Source organism: Empidonax traillii, unplaced genomic scaffold, assembly GCF_003031625.1.
Source record: "Empidonax traillii isolate 1590-97213 ecotype Southwest subspecies unplaced genomic scaffold, ASM303162v1 scaffold671:size839176, whole genome shotgun sequence".
Classification (NCBI taxonomy): domain Eukaryota; kingdom Metazoa; phylum Chordata; class Aves; order Passeriformes; family Tyrannidae; genus Empidonax; species Empidonax traillii.
This window is the reverse complement of record NW_020955864.1, coordinates 25,144-50,011: the sequence shown is the minus strand read 5'-3', so window position 1 is coordinate 50,011 and position 24,868 is coordinate 25,144.

Genomic DNA, 24,868 nt, shown 5'->3' with positions numbered 1-24,868 from the left:
ACCCCTTGTCCTATCATCACAGATTCTAATAAAAAGTCTATTTTCACAGCTTTCTTAAAAGCCCTCTTTAAGTATTGAAAGACCACAATAATGTCTCCCTGTGGGAGCCTCCTCTTCTCCCCGCTGAACAATCCCAGCTGTCCCAGCCTCTCTTCATCGAAAGGGTGTTCCAGCCTTTTGATTTTTTTCCTGTCCCTCCTCTGGACCTGCTCCAACAGGTCCATGCATTTCCTGGTTTGAGGATCCCAGAGTGAGACACAGTACTCCATAGTCACTTCCCTTTACCTGCTGGCCACTTTCCTTTTCATGCAGCCTGGGATATGTTTGGTTTTTCATGCTGCAAGTGCTTGCTTATGGCAATTTTTTCATTCACCAACATCAGCAGGGCTGCTCTCGGCCCCTTCATCCCCCAGCAACTGCTGATACCTGCTGATACCTACAACTGCTCTGACACAGGTGCAGCACCTTGCACTTAGCCCTGTGAACCTCATGATGTTCATATAAGCCCACTTCTCAAGCTTGTCCAGGTGTCTCTGAATGGCATCCCATCCTCTGGTGTGTCAACTGCTTCACTTACACAGCACTTGTCATTCAAGAGAATAAATAGGTTACATGTCCTCAGTTTGGAAAAGTGGTGTTACAGAGCAACAGCTGAAAAGGGGTATTACAGAGCAATCAATAGTATGGCAAGTAGCTTGGCAAAGATGAATAAGAAATCATTATTTACTGCTTGGAGGTAGCCACAGTGTCTTTGAACCTACTCTTTGCCCTGTGCCACCTGTGAAATTTTCAGATGCTTAAGATGCCTGTACAGAAGTAGTTTTTAACAGTGCATGTGGTTAAGTTATGGAAGCCAAAAGAATCAAACAGATTTATGGGAAGTAGATCTGTCTCAGGCTATTAATTACAGAGTATATCAGTGTAGGGCATCACTAAGGTACTGATTACTAAAGGCTAGAAGATTGGTGAAACTCTACATACCTTGCATTAGTATTCTGTCCCTTCGTGCCTGCCACCAACCACTGTTGGAAACAAGATATGATGTTTGAGTGATCTTCAGTTTTTTGCAATGCCAAGACCATGTTTGGGCTTTCCAGATGGCTTAACAACTCATAGGACATCTTGCCAGACATTGAATTCAGACATTAAAGTTATAAACTGAAACAGTACAAAGCAAACACATGAGTAAGCAGTGAAAACTTATGTTCCTATTGCAAGATTGCCAAATTATCACCTGTTATCTTGAACAGTGTTTTTAATCTCCAGCATACTTTATTTATTAGCTGGTACAAGGGTGGCAAGCCTAGAGAGGAAATTACCCTGAGCTTCAGAAATTAAGGTATGCTTCACTTAGGGCAGCAACAGATTCAGGTTACCCTGACTATGCACTCTATAAATGGGTATATTTAATGAAATGACTTTAAATGTTTCAATAAAATTGAATCACTAGCATTAAAATGAGCATAATTAAAGTTACATCAGCACCTTTGTTCCGAAATTGCATATTAGCGGGTCAGTTTCAAAAGCATTTTTCGGACTGAAGTTTCATTAAGTGAAAAAAAAATAAATCTGTGCTGCGGATGGTCCTAGAGAGACAGCTCCAGGAGGTGCAGCTATACTCAGAGCTCCTGACTTCAGGTGCCAAGCTCCTGCTCTCCGCCTCCCTCTGGAGAAGCCTGAAGCTCTCGGTGGTTAGAGAGTGAGGGAGTGCCTTGGACCAGCCTTCGAATAAAGGTGCCCTTCCACATGTCTGCTGAAATGAATCTGACAGTTTTCCGCCTTCTCACACCTCTCTAAATGGCCACATTTTAAAACATGCACATACACAGCACACACAAGAACATTTCACATTAGGTTTTTGCAGTGTAATGGTTTTGCTTTCTTTATGGTATCCTGCACCAGATGTAGGATTGCAAGAATGAGCTACCAGTCATCATTGTAGGTTTCAGTAAATAAGATTAAAGCAACATCAAACAACTGGCAGAATGATTCTATGGAGCACTAGCATTACCTCTTTCACTATTAGCTCCCTCAACCCCAAATAATGTAAATCTTGCTTGGTTCTTCAAAGGAAGAATTCCAGAAAAAATCTATTATGACAGCCAGCAATTATATAATCTGTTGTTAAAGTTGTAAGATGATAGCAATTAAAAGAAATGTAAGCCTCTTCACAGCCCAGTTTGTGTTTCTTCAACAAACACTTAGGGAGGTTAAACTGACCTCTTATGAGCAGTCCAGCCTTAGAGATGGTCCATAGCACAAACATCAGCAGATAAAGTTTTAAACTCTATACAGAGGGAAAACTTGGATGTAGGTTGGAAAGGCTAGTGAGGATTTGTTTAGTCCTGGTTTACAACATAGCACAGTGCCCTAAACTGCATCCTCTCGCCTTATGAAATATCATCAGTTGCTCATCCCTGCCTGACTGGGAGGCTCAGCAGAAACAACACCCTTGAAGTAGCTTTAATCTCACCAGCCTACCAACCTGTGGCTAGGGACCAGCACAGGCACATCAATGGCTGCAGAGAGCTTGCTGGGGATGCAGAAAACACCCACTGCTCTGACATCTGACCTGCTGGGCTGCTAGCATCCCTGAAGTGGAGATACGTGGAGCAATGCCTTTTGCTAAGACAGCTGGCTAGAGTCTTTCTGCAGCAGACCCCTGGTCCTCCTCCACTTCCTCTGTGTGGCATTAGCACCAGGTAGTACTGCCAAGAAGCTTGGAGGAGGCATGATGCATACAAGCAGCTGTGGTGGTGCAGAGAGCAAGGTGGCTGTCTGCCCATGGGCTTAGCCAGCCTCTCAGTTGGGTTTCACAGCCCCAGCCTCTGGCATCCTTTCAATACCTCAGCCACCTTGTTTAAAACTGGCTCAAGTATGCCTGCACTGCATCACGCTTCCAGCTGCACTCACCATCCCAATCTCACCGCAGACAATCTTGGCTCTGGAGATAACCCACTGCCCGTGGTCATCCACAGAAAACTCTGCTTATCGAAAGCGTTGACTCAACCCTTCAGGCAGGCATTAGGATCACTTACAGAAGCATACAGAATACTTTGTTTCAGTGCTCAATGGTCTGTTTGTGTGTTTACCAACCGAAGGGGGTCATAGGACGCAATTTTGCCAGACCAACAAGGTATTCCAAGAAGAGCAGCAGCAGCTGTAAGCAGGCTCTGGGAATTAAATAATGGCATCCTATAAAACTTCACAAATTGAGCCAATAAGTGTGCAATAAGTCAGTTTTGAAATTACTGTCTTATATCAAGTTTCTCTAATAAAAGTCAAATTTGTGCTTAGAAAAGCTTAAAGCCCATATGTAGGAAAATTTTATAACTCTAATGGGAGCCATGATAGAGCAGCATGTTAGTAAATACATGTGTAAGCAGCACAGTACAAAGAGAAAAGTAGCAATATGTTAATTGTCTCCCTCCTGTATTATTTTTAGTTGTCACTGTGGATGCAACTGCAGTGAAACACATGCACATTCTGACAGCTGCTCTGCTCCACAAGGAATAAAATGGCAGGAAGACTGGCAATGTGAAAGAGAAAAAACAGAGGCTTTTGTTCTATAAGAATTCATTACATGTACATTCAGAGATAGAAATAACAACTTTATGTTCTCAGTGACTGATTCAGAGGCAACTTTTTTTTAAAGGAGATATATGGGTTGGAAAAGAAAGCTGTTTGATGCTGAACTAGTCCATAGGGACAGGTTCCTTACTAGCAGCCATAGGTTCTCACTTAGCTTGGATCTGTTGTAAATGGCCATGCCAGCATTGAAAGAGGGATGATGTCCAAAAGGCCTCTGGCAGGCTCACCCAGCTAGCATGGAGCCAGCCTGAAATCCAGTTCTCCACAGATGATAGGTGAGCAAAGCTGCTGTTGCTTTGCAGGTGTGAGACTTGGCCACCATGCAGAAGATGTGTCCCACCACTGGAGAGGTTCCAGATATTCCATACAGAGCACCACTGAGTAATGACAACTCACCTAGTGGTTAACTGCATTTTCCAAATGAGCAAACTTTCCAGTGCCCTATATAGAAGTGAGCAAACTCTTTTTGCTTGTATTTTTCCTTAGCCACAGCACAAAGAAGCACCCCTCTGTCCTGTCCAAATGAAACAACCGCTACTTTATCAGTTGAGGTTTAATAATAAAAGTTCAGCTGAAGTGATGACCTCAAGGTCTTTGAGGACGGATACCAGTCCTCTCATTTGAGCTTGTAGAGAAAAAAAGCATCTAATGGAGCACCAAGCTAATGGATGCTGTGGGTCTTTTTCCACTGAAAAAGCATGCCCTTAAAGAGGAAAGGTGAAAAGACAAAGCACTGAGCAGTTTGACAAGGTGTTTTCACATGCTGAGTTAATCTAGTAAATTACGGGATAAATAGAGCACATTTCCCATGCAGCCATCCCTGCACCCACCAAACCTCATCAATCTACAGCACCACAGAATCACCTTGTCACCTAGAAGACACATAAACCATAATAGGGCAAAACAGAAGTGTTTCCAAAGTAATCAAAACCTACTTTGGCCAATCCCTAAAGCTGTACATAACTAAACTAGAGATGTTGCATTAAAAGGGTGACAGAGCATCTAACTCCAAAAGGACATTAAAGGCTACAATGAGTCCAGAGTTAATAATCTAAGTTCCACTCCAGGATGGGCCTTTAGGATATACCTCTCTCTTCACCATTTCTTAGTTTATATGACTCCAATTCAGCCTATTGAATTTTGTGATCTTGGTTCTTAGGCACCTGACCCATGCATTTCACTGCACAAGCACCAATATTAATATCTTTATTAGAAAGCATCTAAAATCTGAGTATTACAATGCCTAATTCTTTTTAAGGAGCTACACTTGGGCTTAATGTAGTAGACTGGTCACCGGTTTAAATTTTTTTTATAATTTTGAGTTACTAGAGAAAGCCACTTCAAAGATTTCCTTTGAGGGGAAAAGAAAAAAAAAAAAGAAAAAGAAAAAAAAGTTGCTTATATAACCTTTGCTTATCACCAGGTCTCCTAAAGACCTACTGTTCTTCAGATTATGGCACACTGTGCTTTTAGAAATGGACAAATTATATCCTCTTCCTATGATATAGTGACTAAAACTGTATAAACAAGTGTTTCAGATAGTATTGTGTAAACAACATGCCAGTTCACCCCAGTCTGCAAATATAACAGGAACCCAACATTTCCTGGGCCACAGTGAGAGTGTAAGCAAAGTAACTCCCCAAATATGCAGAAGCACTGGACTTGGAGGTCAGAAAAATCACTTTACCTGTTATATTCCACATAACTTTGGTCATCACAAGAGTATGCAAGTATGGAAGCCTCTTTCCTTAGCATGATATCTGTCATATATGGCCCAATGTCTGGACAAGAGTTATGGATGTGGCAGTTGTTTATTTTGCTTGGGCTCTTCCTTTTTCCTTTAATTTTTGGGTACAACAGGAAGCTTGGGTTTGTTGGAGCAAGTGGGTCATAAACGGATACCCTGCTCTTTGTTCAGGTAAAGATGATCCTCCTTTCCTGTAATGGGTTATTCCATGGACATGAAAGATCCCTGTCTCTCCAAGAGTCTTCAAGGTGAAGACTGGCAGCCATCTATGGTCTTTGCTTCCTGACCTCTTAGCCAGTCCTCTGGAAAACCTGTGCTCTGGTCCTGTCTTTTTTTTGAAAACAAGCATCAACACCTTGAACCTGATTCATAACTCAGGGCAAAAACTGTTTTCCTGCCCATCCTTAAGATGGAAGAGCTCCCTACATCTCCTTGGACCAGATTCAGGACAGCCTAATTTCACATAGTTCCCTGTGTTTAGGTTTTCCTGTAACTGGCTTTATGCCTTCAGGCATCCAAGGAAATATAAAACCACTTAAAAATGGGTTGTGGAGATTAATGAGGCTGACTGATCCTAGGCCTGTAGGCTTTCACTCCTAAAGGTCTGGGGGGGGGGGGGGGGTGGTTCGATGTTTTATTGTACAGCATGATCAAGATGGGCAGAAAGCATCCTGGATGACAGCAACCTGCTGCAACTAGCTTGAGCTAAAGCACTTGACTTTCAATGGAACTTTAAACTCTAGCACTTGGGATCCAGCTGCTGCTTTTCCATTTTGGCTGCAACACAGCTGCAGAAAGCTGCAGCTTCAGTTGAGTGCAACGAGAGGAGCATCTGAAGATATTTTTGCCAGACATTGTAAGAAGAGCTAGGATAAACAAGAATCCCAATACCCAGTACCTGAAACAGCCACTCTTGATTTCACTTTCACACCATTTTACCTCTGACATTGCAGGTTTTTCACTCATTTTCTTGATTTTTCATGTGTGCATGAAAAATACGAAATGAAAAAAGGTTCTGTAGCAAATAGTACAATTTGGTTTTGTATAGTAATTCATCCAAATTCATGAAGTTGTAGTAGAATTTTATTTGCTACAAATCATTCTGTTAATACAGTAGGTACAAGGTGTTTTAAAAAATATTCATATTTTTCCATGAAAATATTATACTGTTTATCCCCAGCTTTAGAAGCTGTTTTGCCTTCGAGATGCTAAGACTCCACAAACGTGTAACCCATAAGTTTTTCCTAGAATGTCACAACATGCTCTCTCCGAAACTGAAAAGTATCGTTGCCTCCATATTTCATGGTATTCTGGGGGAGATGAAATGAGCTTTTTTATGGACCAGGAGAGAGGGGCATTGGAACAGCATGTGCAGGAAGTCACAGTGCAACCACTAGGGATACGGTGAGATGCAAACAACTCACATTTCTACTTACAGTTCTATCTGGGAAGCAATTTCCCAATAATATAAGAAGATATATGGATAGTCTGACCTATTTTTTTGTAGAGACTCACTGCAGCTGAGTATTTCCTGCACTGACCTGGATCCAATATCATAGAACCTAATAAATCACTTAATATTTCAGGTAACTAAAATATTAAAAGATGCCTTAAAGATTTAAGGTTTTTCCACACATCACACTCTAGTTTAACAAACAAAGATAATGTGAAACATGTAAAATAGTCCTCTCTTTTTTCATTCTTTTTTTTCCTTGAAATCTATCCAATTAAAAATGGAAGACATGGCCTTAGAAAGAATTTTTCTCTTTACCAGAGTGTCCAGAGACAATGTGTGTGGCACATTTAAGTGATACATAATCCCCAGTTCTTCTCAGTCTCTCAGGAATAAAGACAGAATCCCTTTTTGTGGTAAGAACTATTCCCCAGAATACAGATTTCCTCTGTATGGTACATCTAATGTTGTTCCAGTTATTAAACATCCTGTTTAGTTCCCCCAAATAGGGGATTATTTCTGTGATTTGATTCAAGAAACAAAATTTTCATTTGTGACACATAGATTCTATGATGACCCTTCAGTTCTCCTGGGTGTGGGGACTCTACATCAGCACACCAAGAATAAATATGCTTGGAATAGACCCAACTAATTTCACTTTCTTAAGCTCTGCTGACCATGATGTAACTGTATAGGCATCACACTGCTCAGCCCAGGAGAATCTGTGCATTAAAAATGAAATTTAAAAAAAAAAAAAAAAGGAAGCCTTCCTATTGTTTTCCTAAAACAAAAGGATCCCAGTTTCATAGAGCCAAGGCTTTTGTAATAATCCAGCCACTACATTTCTTGGAAGTTCAAGAAACAGTTAATTGAACATGATCTCTTAGAAAGAGCCTAGTAGCAGAAAAGGGTTGGCTGAAGTCCTTTTGCTTTACTCGGGGTTTTAATTTTACACACAACAACCAGGATGACATGCTATTATGGAAAAGTTCATAATTCATTCCAGTCCATTTGCAAGCCAGGAATTCTAGGATTTGTGTAATTCTTTTGTAAAGTGGCCAATTTCATGCAGAGCATGCAAACATTCAGAATTGCAACTGTCAGGAGACAAACTTTGCCAACAGCCAAATGGAATTAAACCCAAAAATATTTCAGTTAATGTCTTCTATACTAGATAAGCACAAAACAAAATTTTACCAAAAAATTGTTGCAACGTCACAATAATATTTTGCCATTGATCCATAGGTATGAATTCAACCCCAAATCCATAAAACTCAGGGCATTTTTCATGAACTTCTGATGCAGGCTCTTCAATTTATCCTGCCTCTCCCAGCCTTTCAGAGAAACAAGCAAATGAAATCCCTTAGTATAGCCATAGCTAACAACCTAGTTACTGATTTTAGGTTCTTTGGTTTTTTCTATTTACCAATACAATAAGAACATGCTGTAATTTGCTTATTTCTTTAATGTAAAGTAATTTCATTTTCATGACTAGTTGCAGACTAGACACACAATATTCACTGCAAGTATCAAGCAAAATCCATCTAAGATTTGAGTTAATATTTCAGGTCATCACTGATAAAGCAATAGACAAAGAGCTAAGTTTGTGTTTCTATGAAATTTAACCATAATGTCATTATGTTTACAGATGTACCTAATGCTAGGCCATAAGTAATTAGGCTTCCAGCTTGTCACAGGAGGAACATCAAAATGTTCTTTGGCATTTTACTTTAGAATAACTAATAAAAGGAGTTTTTACTGAATTTATTTGTTTTGTTGGGGGGTTTTAATAGATTTGGACCTGACAACATAAGGTTTATGAACACATAGTTTATGAACACATGTCACTTTAAACAAATTTCTTATATACTAGGAAATGTTAAAAAAATTGCTAATTGTTCACAGTGACATTTTATAACAATACTTTTATGTTTCCTGATTAAAACCGAGTATTGTGTTGCAAAATATCTTTTCATTTTGTTTCTTTAAAAAGTTTTAAAAGTCCACAGACCTACAGGCATTTCTAATGGTTTAGGATCTTAAATGTGTTATCCACCAAAAATATCTGAATGTTTTAGGTTTGGAGTAACTTCATTCCCATCCTGCCACTCCAGCCCCCCTCAATGCCATTAGCAGGGCAGGTGGTGCCCATGGGCTCATGGTAGCACCTTCCCATTGGAAGGCAGCCCCCTCAGCCAGCCAGAGCACACGGCTGGGGGCAGGATCCCCTTCAGCCACTCAGTATTATTCCATTGCCACATGTGAGTCAGAGCCTGAAGACTCCCCAGGGCAGGACTGCTATTTCATAGCAACCTTCCTCACTACGCTCTGAATTTGGCTAAGTCAAGCAGCTGCAACCCTACATCAGTTATTTGGCAGGCAGGTTGATCCCACAATTTGTTGGACACATATAGTAGTACATTTATGTAGTCCATTAAACAAATCTTGATGCATATGAAGAGTCCTCAGATTCAGTGGGAATACTGCAGCAATTGATTTGGTTTCAAGGGTTCTATCCTTCCCAGTACTGGTCCATTCCCAGTACGTGGGAATTTTCCCATTGAATTCCAGTGGTGTGGCAGGGGGATACTTCAGAATAAGGTCAACTCTGTAACAACATGGAGGAAAACACATTTATAACCATGCCATCTAGGGTTTAACCCAGCACTGTTGTTCTGCTACAGAAAAGTTTTCTGCTCACAAAAACCTGTATTTTCATTTTGTAATGTTACAATTGCAGTCCTTGAAAATATCTACTTGGATCCACCACGGAAGAGGGGTAAAACTAAAACTACTTGAATTAAAGGTAGTTAATTTGGTTAATTTGAAATGGCTTCAAATGCCTTTGTCTCCTAATTTCTCACAACACACATCCTCCTTGTTCAAAGGCGGGACAAGTCAGTGGTGTCACTGGTGAAGATAATCCAAGGAATTTGAAATAAAAGGAGCTGAAATGTCTCTGGTTTAACGGACAGCTGATATTGCACCTTGGTTTTCTGCCTAAAAAGTCTGCACTTATAAAGACTGTCAACAGCAATGGATACAGTGGCCTTGAGCTTCTTCATATCCACCAGACAATCCTGTTCTATCCCAGCTATCATATATTCTTTGACTTGCAGCTACTTTTCAATGTCTGCTGCTACACATCATTGCTGACCTACCTCAATTTCGGTGCATGTGGCTATTGCTGTTCCTCGAGCACTGATAGCTGGCTGGAGGCTCTACCGTGGAGCAGAAGGAAAGGTCACTACTGGAACAGCTTTCCAACTACAGGCCCTGTCTGCAGGGGCAGATTCATCTTCTCACACACACCCTGCATGCCTCTGCAATCAGGGGGCTCCAGTAGGAGCAGCTGGGTCTGCCTCTATGGAGAAGCAGACAAAAAGTACAGATACACCCCTGATAGGAGAGATGGGTCAAGTGAAGGGGAAATGAAAATGCATTGGAATAAGCCTTGCTCATTGCAAGGGTCTGCAAGCCAGTTTGGGTGATTTTTTTTTCCCTCTGACTTGCAAATTCCTCTTTTAAAAGAACACATAGATGCCATTTAGAAAAAGTGTATTTTAAGGAAGTGATTAAAAGAAAAGAATATGAAGGCAAAGCCAGACAGTCACTCCACGCAAATGAGCCCATATTTATCAACGTTTTATTGGCAGAAAAAAAACAATACAATATTGGTCAAGCAATTTCTTCCTGTTGAAGACCACGAAAATATTAATTGAATAACTTACTTCGACAAAAACCTCTGCTATTATTTAGTCAGCTGTATTTACAGACTAATTTATGTCTATTTCCATTCTCATTGTTATGAGAGCATCCCTCAGGAGCTAACAGTGTGAGATAGTACAAAAAATGCTTTTATTTATTTTACTTTTTTGTTTTACTGCCTACACCCAAATGCTTGATAATTGTACTAGCTTTTCTCAATATGACAAGAGGACATGCTGAGTGAGAATTTTAATAGCAAAAATTATTTAAGAAACAAAAAATCTTGTTTTCTAAAACTCCCAGCATCTTGGACACCAGCCAATAATTGAGCAGAAAAATGCCAGCCAGAAAGAAGCAGTCATAACCTCAGTGGTGCATTAACTGGCTTTAATGAGATGACAAAGTACCCAGAATGCAGCTGTCTACAGCAAATCTTCCAAGTCATCAAGTTGAGGGTACTTCCAAGTCATAAAAATGAGGCTCCACAGAGCATGGGATCCCCATTGCAAAGCATCCCTACAACCTCCTCTTTTCACATAAACACAAGGCACATACATTGTTTTTAAAATGGCCAGAAAAGTAGCCACAGTATGAAACAAAAAATACAACAAAGCCGGCAGGTATTTGTGGACACTGGAGCAATTCTTCCCTTTACTCTTTTATTTTTTTTCCTTCTGCTTTTATCCTCCCTCTGCCCCTGGCAGCAGCCCTGTGTTGCTCCTGACTCTTAGCTATGCTACCCCTCTGCCGCAGCCCTCCTCCCACCCCTCAAGCATTCTCCTACATCCCTGTACATCCCTGTACATTCCCACACATCCTGTGGCAACCAGCAAATACTCAGCAGCTGGCCATGGCCCGGCCACCCAAAAGAGAGTGGCTTAAATATTGCCTCCAGGGTTTCTCCTCAGCATGGCCATCAGGAAACCTGTCACTGACAAAGGCTCTGCTCTGGCCCCAGGAATCAAACACTGGCTGAAGAGCGGGGGCTCTCGCTGTAGCCCAAACACAACTTATTGTAATCCCTTCTGCCTCCTGTGCTTATACAGTACAGACCTTCTTGGGTTACAAGACACTTTGAAGATCTCACCTTCTCCCATTACTTGTCTTTTACATAAAACGTCCACAGATGTGAGCCTGCTAGTGTGCCGGAGGGCTGCGGTTAATAATTTATAAACCAATACTTCCTATCGGGCATATTGTTTAAAGCAGGGGCGTATGGCAGCGGGATCGTGCTACCTTGCTGCAGGAGCACCCTCTGCTGACTCCCGCGAGGGGCGGCAGCCCTGAGGTGGGGTGATGGCCACCACGGGGACCTGCTGGGGGACAGCCCTTGGCTGCAGGATGCTGCGTCTCAGCTCTGCCAGGGTCATGGAAGACTGCTAAATCCCTTGCTCTGCAGCAAACAGCAAAGCTTAGAGTCCCAGCAAAGATCAGATGAAAAAGACTCTAATGGGGATACACTGACATGTAATCCTCAGGAACCCCTTGTAATGCAACCCCAACTTGTGAAGCACCACCTGCAGAAACCCCAGCATTTTCATTGTGTTGATGCTCCGGCAATCACACTGAAAAGGCTTCACTTGAGCCAAAGCGGCAAGTGGCCTAGACAGATACAACTGAAAATAGGCTGTTGTGTGTAATGGTGTACTCCTAATTCATTCTAGCTCTTAGTGGACTACAGGAGAGGATGGGGACCAACTCTCTGCAGGTGGAACTGAAGTTCTGGACCAGCAGTCACAGCCTGAGAAGAAAAGTTCTTCTAGGAATCTGCACGTGGTGGATTTTCAGCTCCCTTCCCATCTGTGACAGTTCCAGAGCTGGAAATGTCAGTAATAATGGTGTGAACAGTGGAACAGAGTCTTCCTGCAGGGGCATGTGGACTAGATCCTCATAAATAAACAAGGTGGCATAGCTAGCAGTGGCTGTTTAATAAAGAACATTGTGGAGCTTAAGAGTGCTGATGGCAAGTGCTTCCTACTCTTAGCACATCTTTCTCTATGAACAGTAAGTATATTTACTATTTCACTTTAAAAAAATTTTTTTTAAATGTTCTAAACACTTTCGAAGTATTTGCTAGTTGGTGAGTTAATGGTTATTCACATTATCAGGAATCCATAAGAGATTTTAAACTGCTGATTAATTTCAGATTCCCAAAATGCAGTTAGTGGTATAAGTGTTACAGAAAAGCTTTCTTGGGTCACTGTGCAATTTCTTAGGACATCTTAGGACACTTTTCTACTATAAAAACAATTACAAACCCAAAACATTCATGAGTCTCTAGGCATACTTTTACTGGTCTGAGGAGGAGTATGTCTGTTGGAAGTTTGTCTACTTTTTTAGACTAGTGCAATAAAAGATATTGCCTCCCCTTAAATCCTTGCCTCTTTGACTGATCAAAATGTTGAAAACGTTATTTCCAGCAGTCCTTTATTAATCAGATTAGCTGTGCAGGTTTAGAAATGTGCACTAAAGCTATGTACTAGCTAGAAACCAAACTGACATCCTCCTGCCTGAAACCTTTGAATGCTTATCTCCAATCTGTGGCACAGGAACCCATTTTTGCTCCAGCAGGAAAACCATGAACAGTTGCTGGTCACCCTTCATGGTGGGATGGAGTGATCTTTAAGGTTCTTTCCAAGCCAAAATGTTCTATGATTCTATGATAGAATTTATCTAGTTGGTCTGCTGCTAACAGGGCATGGATACAGGCAGATTTTTGGTAAAGGCTGAATTCTTTCCCATTGATTCACGCAGGGACAACCAACACTTTCACAGAGGACAGACTTGAACCATTGCAAGGACAGACAGTAAGCCAAGACCAACCGCTATCAGAAATACTGTGCACATTATACTGTATGCAGAGGAAATTTATTGATCCCTGCTTCTGTGTATCAAGATATTTTATATTTTTAAAGGAGGTGGAAAATATATAGAGAGCCTTCTACTGCCAAAAAGTACCTGTTAAGAGACCTTGGCCTATACTTAATTGGAAAAATGTTCTGGTTGATCCGGCTTTTGGATTTTAATTTCAGTGCATGTTAGTTAGTTCATCAAACCCACACATACCATCTCTCTTCCACATCTATTGTGAACAGCCAGTCGTCAGGTATGGACAAAGAACCATTTCAAATACACATCGTTTCACTAGTGCTTTTTACAAAGCAGCATCTATTAAACTCCCTGACTCATTCAGCCCAGCAACCTCAGAGAATGAGGCGCGCACTGACAGAACAACTCCCTTGCAACCGCAGTAAGAGGATTTGTTCTGAAGGTCTTTTATTTAAGAAGAACAGCAAAATGCTAAGAAGTGCCAAGGTTTTTTCTTTTGCATATAAATCCCCTCACTTTTTTTTATTTCAGGGGTCATGCATCGCTGAGGTATGTGGTAAGGAAATAGCATCTTGAACTTGCCTTATACTGAAAAATGAAACAGATCTTCAATATTCCATGAAGAAGAGGGTGTGCATCGTTTCTTGAGAATAAGCCCTTTGTGTCTCTATTATTCTTACAATGCACTTTAATGACCTGAAAGCATGTGTGTGCCTTCTTAAATCATCACATACAAAACTACATTTTAACTATAAAATATATTAAGAATCTTATAGAGGAAGTTATGCCATGTGTGGGGTTTTTTCTCTTTTCAAAGATAGGATGAGTTTTGTCTATATAACAAGGACAAGCTCCAAAAATGAAAAAACTAAGGTGGGAAGGGGAAGGCGGGTTGTCTTAAAAAAAAAAAAAAAAAAAAGAATAAATCCTAGCTCTAGACACCAGTGTTAGAAAAGTCACCCTTACCAGATGGCTAATACAGACAAGGGAAAATAGCCAACTTGATTTCAAATGTGAGAGTGATTTTTAAAATGAATGATAGAAACTACTTCAGATTCATTATTTTAAGCAGGGAAACTCATGTGTTTAGCTTATGGGTCTGGTTTGAATAAAAGTTTGTCTTTCTTGAATAGAAATCAGATGTGATTCCAGGCAGTGGCCTGGACCATTTGCTAATACTAATTGTTGAGGGTTGAAAGTAGGGTAGAAGATTGTTAAAGTCTTCCCTGGCAGTAACTTGATCTGTGGAAATGTACTTTACAGGAACTGTGATGAGGTTTACAGCTGGCAGAAGCTTGTGATAGGATGGTCACATAACTTCACATCTCCCTTTTAATAATGGAATAAAAGCACACATGACACAAGTTTGGTAGGTAAAGGATGGCAGGGATAAGCTGAAACAGGAATACATATTTGTATAAATATTTTACATCTTGAAAGATACTCAGTGATGTGACTATTTTAAAATAGTATTATCACAATATGCTGAAGTAAAGCTGGCAAGTTAGAAAACCACCAACTGAGGCCAGATGGGCTGCCGAAGTTCTCACATGGAGCACAGTGAGGAAAAAGAAAAAAAAAAGTGTGAGGTTTTAATCATGTCGCTTTGCCCTTGCCCAGTCTCAACAGAAACCTGGTCAGTTGGTAAACACTTCATTTGCTGATAAGAAAGAGCTCTACTCTTAGTTAAATAGACAAAATGTGATTATTCCACCTAATTTACATGTTAGCACCAGCATCCTGGAAAATTCCAGAGTGAAACCTTATCTTCTGTTTCTGAAATGCCAGTGTTGCACTATATTCAACCTTCTGCCATAGCACACAGTGCAGCATTGCTATTCACATTCACAACCAAGCTGTCTGGATCTTACTGCAATATGAAACACTGAGGGCATGCTTCAGCTGCTCAACAGGTCCTGGTGCCCTTCAAAATGCCCTGCTGTGTCTGAGACATCCCCAGTGGGCTGACAGATACAGTGCACCACCCGCTGCACTCCATATGTCCCTGACTCCCTTCCAGCGTGGCAGACAGCTGCCTTGGGGACATCCTGCAGCATCACAAACAGAGCAGACACCAAAGCTTGAAAAACTGAATCAAATCCTCTACATGTGGGGTGTAAACTTACTAAGCCACCTCAGGATCAGGCTGTACAGGGACCTATAACAGAGCTGTGGCTGGGGGGGCAGAAAGGAGCTCTGGCTTTGATGCCTGATGGCATGCCATGGCTCCTTGCCCATGGGGAGCAAGAGAAGCTCAGCCCTGCTCAAAGGGATAAGTGGCTTTTTATAGCGTTCATACCAATAACATGTCATTCATGAGCTCATCCAGAAGAATTTAAGCCTGCAGTTTCAGTCAGAGAATCGCACACTTATTTTCATTGCACATCCAATCCATATCACTGTGTTTCCTGAAGCTTTGTCATGCTTGGGTGGACAGAAACTATTCTTTTCACTAATGTTTGTATTGTTTCACATCTGGTTCATAATAATTCTCATGCTATTGTCAGTGGAATTGCTCTGCCATTTCCTTTCATGATGTGCTTGATGGCTGCTCTGGAAAACAGTTTATTTACACGTTCAAGAAGACACCATTGGGTGTATTTTCCATTTGGCAAACTACAAAAGTAAAATTTATAGTTATAAATACCTGCATAAACTAACATATATGCTGTATAACTTTCTTCACAGAGAAGTATACAGCATAAATATCATGTAAACAGCTTTCCACGAGCCAAAATGAACACAGAAAAACCCCAAGACTTTTAGGGAAATAAAAAACACAGAACTGCGAGTTTTTTGAACTTCTTCACTCCCATCCCTTCCTGATCCTAGTCATGGTTACTTCAGATTTTCTCCACTGACTCTCTTTTGAAAGCAGTGAATATTGTGTACTCATTTTATATTCTACCGAAGAATCCCAAGCTTTCACAACCATTGATTTTTTTTTAATTCATGATTTTACTTCTTTATCCATTTGCAGAGTAGCAGCTGGCTGGGAAAATACTCTGTGCTGTGTCCTGTTCTGTGTGGTCTTATAAGAAGTTTCAGTGTGGTCTTCTTTGTGGGAAGCTGAGCCCCTTTGTTGAATCACATCCACAGCCAAGGCTGGCACTATGTTCTTCCACCTCTTGCTGGTTCTCACCTCAGCGTTCTCTGGTATTTTCATGCAGAACAGTGTCCTTGCCCTAAAAATAGCTAATGAGTTTTCAGAAATATTGTTCGGCTGGAGAGTAGATATATGAATTTTAGAATTAATGTTCCTGGCATTAAAAGAATGTCATCAGGCCTAAATCTTGCTTTTCCTTGATGATTTATTTGTTGAGTCTTGGAAATGTCTTGTGACAGTGACAATAACCATAAAACTCTATAAGCAGACTCTTCTAATATCTTCACAGTTGTCAGGTAGAAATAAAGGTAAGAGGGTGTGGGATGTACAAGAAAGTCAGTATTTCCATTATTCTGATCTGTTTTGAGCAATATATTGCAGTATCATGTACGTCTTACATATTTGAGCACAAAACACTACCCATGCAACTACTATGTCTGGATAGGTAATGGTCACTTGTGAATAAAGACTGCAGCACCCCTGACTATGTGGTTTCCAGAAGATCATAACAGCTGCCCACAGCAAAAACACCCAAGAGAAAGTTCAGCTCTTACACTTGTAAACCTGACATTACTGACTGAAATCTGCTTCTTGCCTGCATATCTCAAAAGGCATGGTGATGATTCAAAGACCAACATCTCATTTATTTACCTGACCCTCACATTCCTGAAAAAATGCACCTTTTTTTCTCCCTGCTCCTTGTATGTCCTTCAGTCCTCTTCCATCGGAGTCTACGAGAGAAGCAGACACAAAAGGTCCAACAAAACTCATATCCCTGCCTGTTGAAGGCGGACTGTTATCCTGTAGAACTCTCCTGCCTCAGCTCTTGCACACTTCTAGAAGGTGCAAAGCAGCTCCAATGGAGTAAAGAAACAGATCAAAAGACTAGCAATTCATAGCTGTTCATTATAGACAAGGCTACAGCATGGACCCCTGGGTAGGGTCTTGGAAAGAACTTATTTAACTTAACCAGATCTCCAGAACTGCCAAGATTATACAGAAGACCACTCAGGCCACCGAAAAGGAGAACAAGACAGAACAAGCCACCTGAGCCCCACACTTTGTAAGCCATGCCTCTGAGAGTTTCTGTACGTGTCAACCTTTCACAGGCAGTTTGGTACAAACGCTGAGCAAATGTTGGCCTTTGCCAGGAATATGCTTTAGTGAACAGTGTGGACAAAGGCTAAGAAAAGCTTTCACAAACAGCACAGAAAACAGGAATTAGTGGAATTCCTTTCCCAGCTGTAATTCACGTGTGTTTTAAGCACTATTAACACAGACAAAAACAAATTTTCAGATAGTTTCTGTAATAGCAAAAGCGGTTGCTATTATAACAGGTTATGATTCAATGTTTCATTTTCTTTTATGCACTGTAACTTACATTCAGCCATCTTTTAGCTGGCTCTGTCAGCAAGTCTTGACTCCCTGTTAAGCCTCAATCCCTGGCACTCATAACTAAAGCAACAAGATCAAGTCCTTAAACTTATCCACTAAATGTGTTGGCTCTGAGAGCTTTTTCCAGAATTATGTCAACCCTCCACTTATCACCTATCTTCCTACCTCCTGCATGTGCCCCTACTCACAACACTTTGTATGTAGCCTGGGACTTTCAGAGATCATCATGCAACATATTAAAACCATTCTAATCAGCTGCTTCACACATAGCCCTTCAATCACAGCTCGTACTGATTCCAACCATCAGCCTTCAAAATCTTCGTAGCACATTAGCCAAAAAAAAAAAAAGAGAGAGAGAAAAAATCCATTTTCATTCTATCTTATCCACAACATGTGCAAATATTACCTCATCCATCCTTGAGCTGGCTCCAGAGATTAACCCAAATTTGACATGATAGATGTATAATTTAAAAAATAGTCCATTTCCTGGCAGTTGATTTTGTTGTCAGTTTTGTTTTAAACGTCAACTTTGGGTGTGACATTGCTACCAGAATTTCATATTTTTAAATACCATTTCACTTTCAAAGGCTGAAGCCAAGGATGATGTAATTTGTGGTAGTAGCTTAACAAATATCTGCAGAGGGGCCTTGAAGATTACAAAGAAAGTCTTCCTTGCAAAAACAAGAACAGGACACATAGGAAAAAGATTTTTGTATGAAAGCAACGTGACACTATTTAACCTTCTGATTAGGTAAAGCATTACATGAGTCTTTTTAATTGAGGGAATGTCACTTAAGCAGTTTACTAGGCAGGAAGTGGCTGCTGGTGCCTGTGGAAAGCAGGCTGCATGAGGTTTGAAGCAGCACCCTTTGAAGTGAATAGAAAGAGTTTTACTGAGCTCAGTGGAGGTACTCTGCTTTTGTACTAATGCAATTCTGAGTAAAATTTGACCCATGGGGATGAAGGGCATTGGCTAAATGAACAAATGGCACGAATCTTTTGTTTATGTTACAGAAAGGCTCTTATTGTATGCAATATTACAAAGAAATAAAATATTCTCTGCACTGAAACAGTTTGTTATTCCTAATCCAGTATTATTGTTATGCATGTGCTAAATCATAGGATACACATGGTTGTAAAAGCTGATTTATTAACTAGCTAAAAATCAGAGGCATACACCCAAGCATCACCCGGCATCTGCTGGGACTAATGTCCCTCAAAAATGTCCCATATGTCAAGGAGGGTATAGGTTCAGAAAAACACTAATCCCAGCTTGTCAAAAGGAGCAAAAGAAAAACAAGTTTAGCTTTATAGACTACAATATTTTGTTTGTTTTCATTAAACACTCTTACTGATTTTAAACATCTGTATTTGTTAACATGTCTAGTTCTTTCAAACTTAAGAGTACAAACAGTGCCATATGTGCTCACTGTTGGCATTTCTGTTCCCCACGCTAACATTTGCTTCCAGAGACCGGCTTATCTCTGACAACTCAGTAAACACAACTCACGACGAAATCTGAACTATGTGAGGTAGTTTGCTGCCTAGAGAAGGCAGAAGGGACACGCGGAAACCCCTCTCTTAAAACCTAGGACACTCCCTGTGGCAATGTCGGTTCAGCTGAAGCAAAGCTGCGCTTCGGGGGGACTGCGTGTGACCAGCTCTGCTGTCGCTGGTCATTAGCGCTCTCATTGTTTGCATTTGCTGCTCAGAGTCCACACGAGCAGGTGGAAGGGTAAACTCCAGTGACTTGTGCATCCTGCTGTTATATTATCAGAGAGTCTGGTTTAAAATGAAACGAGTAGTTTCCCACAGCAAGTCTGCTTGCCTCAAGTCACAGCTGGTCAAGATGTAGTTTGGCTTCAGCGTATTAGTACTTTCACAGAGAAGAAATAGAGTGCACTCCAGAGCTCTTTAATCTAACAGAGGATGGTCTCACAAGTGGAAGGCTCCAGCCAAACACATTTAAGTGATGAATTAGATGGGTTTTTTTAAGAAAAGGATAATCATTATTACTAACCAGAACCAGTTACTAGGGAAAGCGATGTCTTAATGGCTGCTTTCCTAAAGGGCAGGTCATAATCACACGAGTTATCAGTCTCAGTACCATAGTACTTCCAAAGACAGGACAACAGATCTATATATTCTGGGAATACACTGAGCTGTGGATATGTTACTTACACTCCCCAGAAGTGCAGAGAAATTATAATCATGCTTCTTCTTCCACTACGGGACAAACAGAAAAAAAAAATCCCTTAAATTCTGCTGATTTTTGGCAATTTGACCAGCCCGCTCAGAAAAAAGAAAAACAAACAAACAAACAACCAAAAACCCAAACAAATAAAACCCCAAACAAACAAACAAAAAACCAAACAAACAAAACCACAAACAAACAAACAAAAAACACCAAAACTCATTTAAGGCATTTACCATGGACTGCCCCCATTTTGAAATAGGCAACTTTTCACAATCATTACTCTAATTTCAGGTGAATCCCTTTTCTAGATTATTTTGACTTCAACATTTTTTCTCCTATGATCAACTTATCATGTCTCATTTCAGTTTCCATCATATGCCTTCCTGGTAGACATGTAATCTTGGAACCTGGCCTGAAATTGTCCAACCTAATTTCTGGCATCCATATTTCCTGTAGAATAGCTAATACAAATGGGCACCTCTTTGAAAATGATTCTTAGCTTCTTCTTAGGTGGTTTGCACGTTCACACAGAGACCATAGATACTGACATTAAACATCTATTCATATTGAGAATTACAGAAACATCTATCTCTTTTTTCCTCAAACCACGTCACTTTTGCATTCAAGACCTATATTTCATACTTTGTCTCTTCTAGACCGTGTCCATGCTATAGAGGTTCAAGTCCATGCTCACCTCTCCCACTTGATTCTCCATGATCCAGACAGCCATTCACTACCCGAAACAGGTGTGCACCTATACACAGGAGCATGTGTGTGCACATACATGTCCACACACATGCACTCACATTTTAAATATATGCAGCAACTCTGCCTGCCTCTCTCCAGAAGTGACACAGAAAATATCATACTATACGATATGGTACTATATAAAAACTTGGGGATTAGAGGCAGGGAAAGGGGGGTGGTAGGTACATATATGCATATATTTCCTCAAAGGAGAAGAGGAAGGGTTAGTGTAATATATATATAGGTTTTTAAATGTGAAGAGAGAGGGGAAAAGCAAAGCAATGGAAGAGCTTATTTGTTAAAGGCAGAGAACACAGACATATTACATTTTTGAACATAGGACTAGGGACAGCCTCTGCTGTTCATATGCAAGTGTTTATACATGCTGGAGTGAGGGAGAATCAAACTGGGAATAGAGGAAAACTTATCCAGATCCCCTCTGGACACACTCTGGCTGCTCAGTTAACACATAGTTTCCCAAATACATGGATTATACACACTTCTTGTACCTCTTTCCCCCACATCTCTTTCACCCCAAATGTGAACCTAACAATAGCTGGATAAAGCACCTAAGAGAAGGTGAGGTCAAACAAGAGCTACAGCCTTGGTTCAGTCTTGGTTCAGTGAATATTTCCCAAAGACAGGAATCCAGTGTTAGAAGAGGTGCATTACAGTCCTTCAGATGTCTAGTAAACAATCTGTCAGATCCCCTTAATATAATCACTAGAGACTTTCTGAACCCTCATTCAACATTTCACTAACAAAAGTGTGTGAGATTGCCTCTTCTGCGCTTGTATGCTTTCCTACAGAAGGCACCAGAATATGAGCTTATCAGAAATTGCACAGGTTCATGTATATGTAGTCAATACCTTTTTCTTGTTTGTCTTTTTCTTGCAACATCTCTTTCTCACTGCTTCGTTCTTTAATATGTATCTTTTTTGGATTATTAACATTTGCCTCCAGGACAGCTACCTCTTGGCACATCAGTAAGAATAGGTATGTGGACCTGATTAGACTCAAAGTCCCCTAAATAGGCAAAACAGCATCTGTTGAGGTTATCAAAAGTTTTTAGGCAATGAAATATCTCACGAAATCAGGCTTTACTCTCATGGATGTGGACTGTGGCTTGTATACATTTCTGAAATCAGGGGCAGGTGGCTGGGAATGCTACTGCGAAGAAAATATGCAGGGGGTTCTAATTCGTATCACTTCTCTGAATTTGCACCTCTTTCCACATCCAGCTATTGGGTGGGTTTTATCGCTCATTATGTTTTGAACTCGACACTACGAAGATCAAATAAGCAGCCAGTCATCAATTAACTTTCCAGAGCAAATACTTCAATATTCACAACACATATGCATTGCAGGCATAAAGGGGGGTGGAGGGGGTAGCGCTGGGGGGGGGCGGTGAGGCGTGTGTGCACATGTAGAAGGAACCAGGGGAATGGGCTGCTCAGTTAACACATAGTTTCCCAAATACATGGATTATACACACTTCTTGTACCTCTTTCCCCCACATCTCTTTCACCCCAAATGCAGGCAGATACATGTGCACACACACGTTCACCTCTGATATAAAATTGGGCCTGGCTTTTGCTGTGAATGCAAATTTCTTCTGCTCAGTGGCTCTTTTAACAATCTCCTGTGAGTGGTCTGAGGGGGCCTCCAGGTAAGGAAAATTTTGGCCCACAATGTTTTAAACCTCATCACACATTAGAGCCAGAAGCAGCAATAGCTTCTCATTGTAAATTGTGCCTGCTATTGTAATTTATCAGGATCAAACAGCTGCTGGCAGTCCTTTCCATAAGATCCAGTTGCAGTGTCTATAACAGCACTGAGTAAAATCAAACATGGCTTGCGAACAGAGATTTAGCAAAAAATAAATCACTCAAGGAGCTTTAGAGAAACAAGTCTTCACACACACCAATGTTATGGTATTTGTCTTTATTTCTCTTCCAGCTTTCCTTTCTTTTCTTTTCTTTTTCTCTTTTTTTTTTTTTTTTTTTTTTTTTTTTTTTTTTTTTTTTTTTTAATTTGATTCACAGTGTTCAGATGACATGTGTTTTGCCTTATTCAGCCATTTGGAGTACAGGTGCATGACTGTGTTTTTGATGGAGTGTTGCTATTCTGGAGTGCTCCATCCAAAACACAATCCCACACATGTAATCCAAACTGCAGAAGATGAGTCAACCATCTTCCCTTTTCCATGATAATTAGACATTTTTTTCATTCGAAGTTGCATAGTTATTAGTTGCAGATGCCATGCTTGAATAATATTGTTGAATCTTAAAAGGCTTTCACACCGGGCTATTTTATCCTTCAGAGTGGAGGAAATGAACAAAAAGCCCAAGCTTACCCAAAGTTTAATAAAATCAAATCAAATATTATTGCACTGCAAGAAAACCGTGACACCTAAATACACTTAGTAGACATGTAAAAATCAGAGCTTAATATTGCATTAAATAAATATAGCAGCTTGCCAAGAAAGGTTTGTCATAATTAAGGGATTCACAGAACAGCAGCTTCCAGTCTTACTAATCCAGGCAGGCCACACATCTAAGTGTCTTTTCTTTGAAAACATTTCAGTTTCTTATCACATTAGGAAAATGACCACTTCCCAGAAGCCTGAAACAACAAAGAACGTCAATGGATTTTAAATCCTTAAGCTAGGTATTATTTTCCAGACAAATACTTGCAAAAGGCTATTTTCACAGCTCTCAGTATACACTGTCTGAACCCTGGGACTGCTGGTGTTTATTTCTGGCACCTTAAGAGCTAATAGGTGATTAGCAGGGTAGACACAGACAGAAAGAGAAGACATGGGAATGCAGGTGTCATAGTCCTTTGAGACTAAGCTTTAAGGACTATTTTAGTCCTTTGACAAGCCAATCTCTTGGTGGCATTTTTGGTACTAGGTGGGTGGTAAACAGACACCAAAGGTTCCACTGCTGGAGATCTCTAAGTAATGACAGGCGATATCCCTACCTAAAACACTGTTTATAGGAAAAAAAAAATCTGCCTGTCCACATTTGAATTCCAGAGTAATGAGGTTTTCTGTTCCACAGTACCTATCTGCTGACTTTCATTCCCTGTACACAGAACATCAGTTTAGATTATCTTTATTTCCAGGTATGGAAAAATTAAATTGAAAAGCAGGCCATGTGCTGACTCCAGAAATATTGCTTCACCTGGTGCAGAATGAGATCTCCTTGTCAAGTGCTGCCAGCACAAGGCAACCAAGCCAGCATTCTAGAAATGTGCTGTAGGTGAGGGATCTGCACCTAGGTGAAAGGTCCCCAGGTAGGCTGCAGAGGAGGAGACCTCAGCTTTCCCTGACTTCCCCATCCCCCATCTCTATACCTAACAGCATCTGTACAAACAGCATGGGACTGGGCACTCTGTCTCCATGAGCAAAAGTATTACAAGTGAGACAGCTACATTAAATTGACAAAACATGTAAACCTGCTTCTCACGGAGAATAGACTTGAAATTCTCACCCTGTCTCCCTCATCAATATTGGGCTTTTATTATTACCTGTGAACCTGGTTCTGAGAGGGTTATTCCTGCACTGGCCAAAGACAAAAAAGGGTATCCATATGCACTTGTCTATCCTTTCTCTATTCAGTAGGAAAAAAAGGCTTCCTTTATGTTCACCTGGGCAGTCCACGGAGCAGAACTTGCAAAGGCAACAATTCCTGACAAGGATCTGGTTTTGCCCCCTCAGGTTTAAGATCTGAAGCTCAATTCCCTGTGTAGGAATGTAAGACTAAACGTCATAGAGAGATTTCAAATAAAATAAAAAATGTGGAGTGGATTATTTTTTGATGAAATTACAATGAGAAAAAAATTGAGGAAACAGGTAATAGGGATATATTTAACACTCCACCTCTCCTGCCTAAATGTACACTGTAAATACATCTAGTATGCTGCAAATTCCATAGAAATACCTCTTACAAGTGCTTGGTTTACAGGTATACTGTTTATAGCAGAGATGAAGTCAGGAAAACTGTGGATTACATTATTGGTTAAAAAGCTGAATAAAACTCCTGGCAAATAAATGAGTGGTCATTCCAAATTTTCTTTCTAAAACTGTAG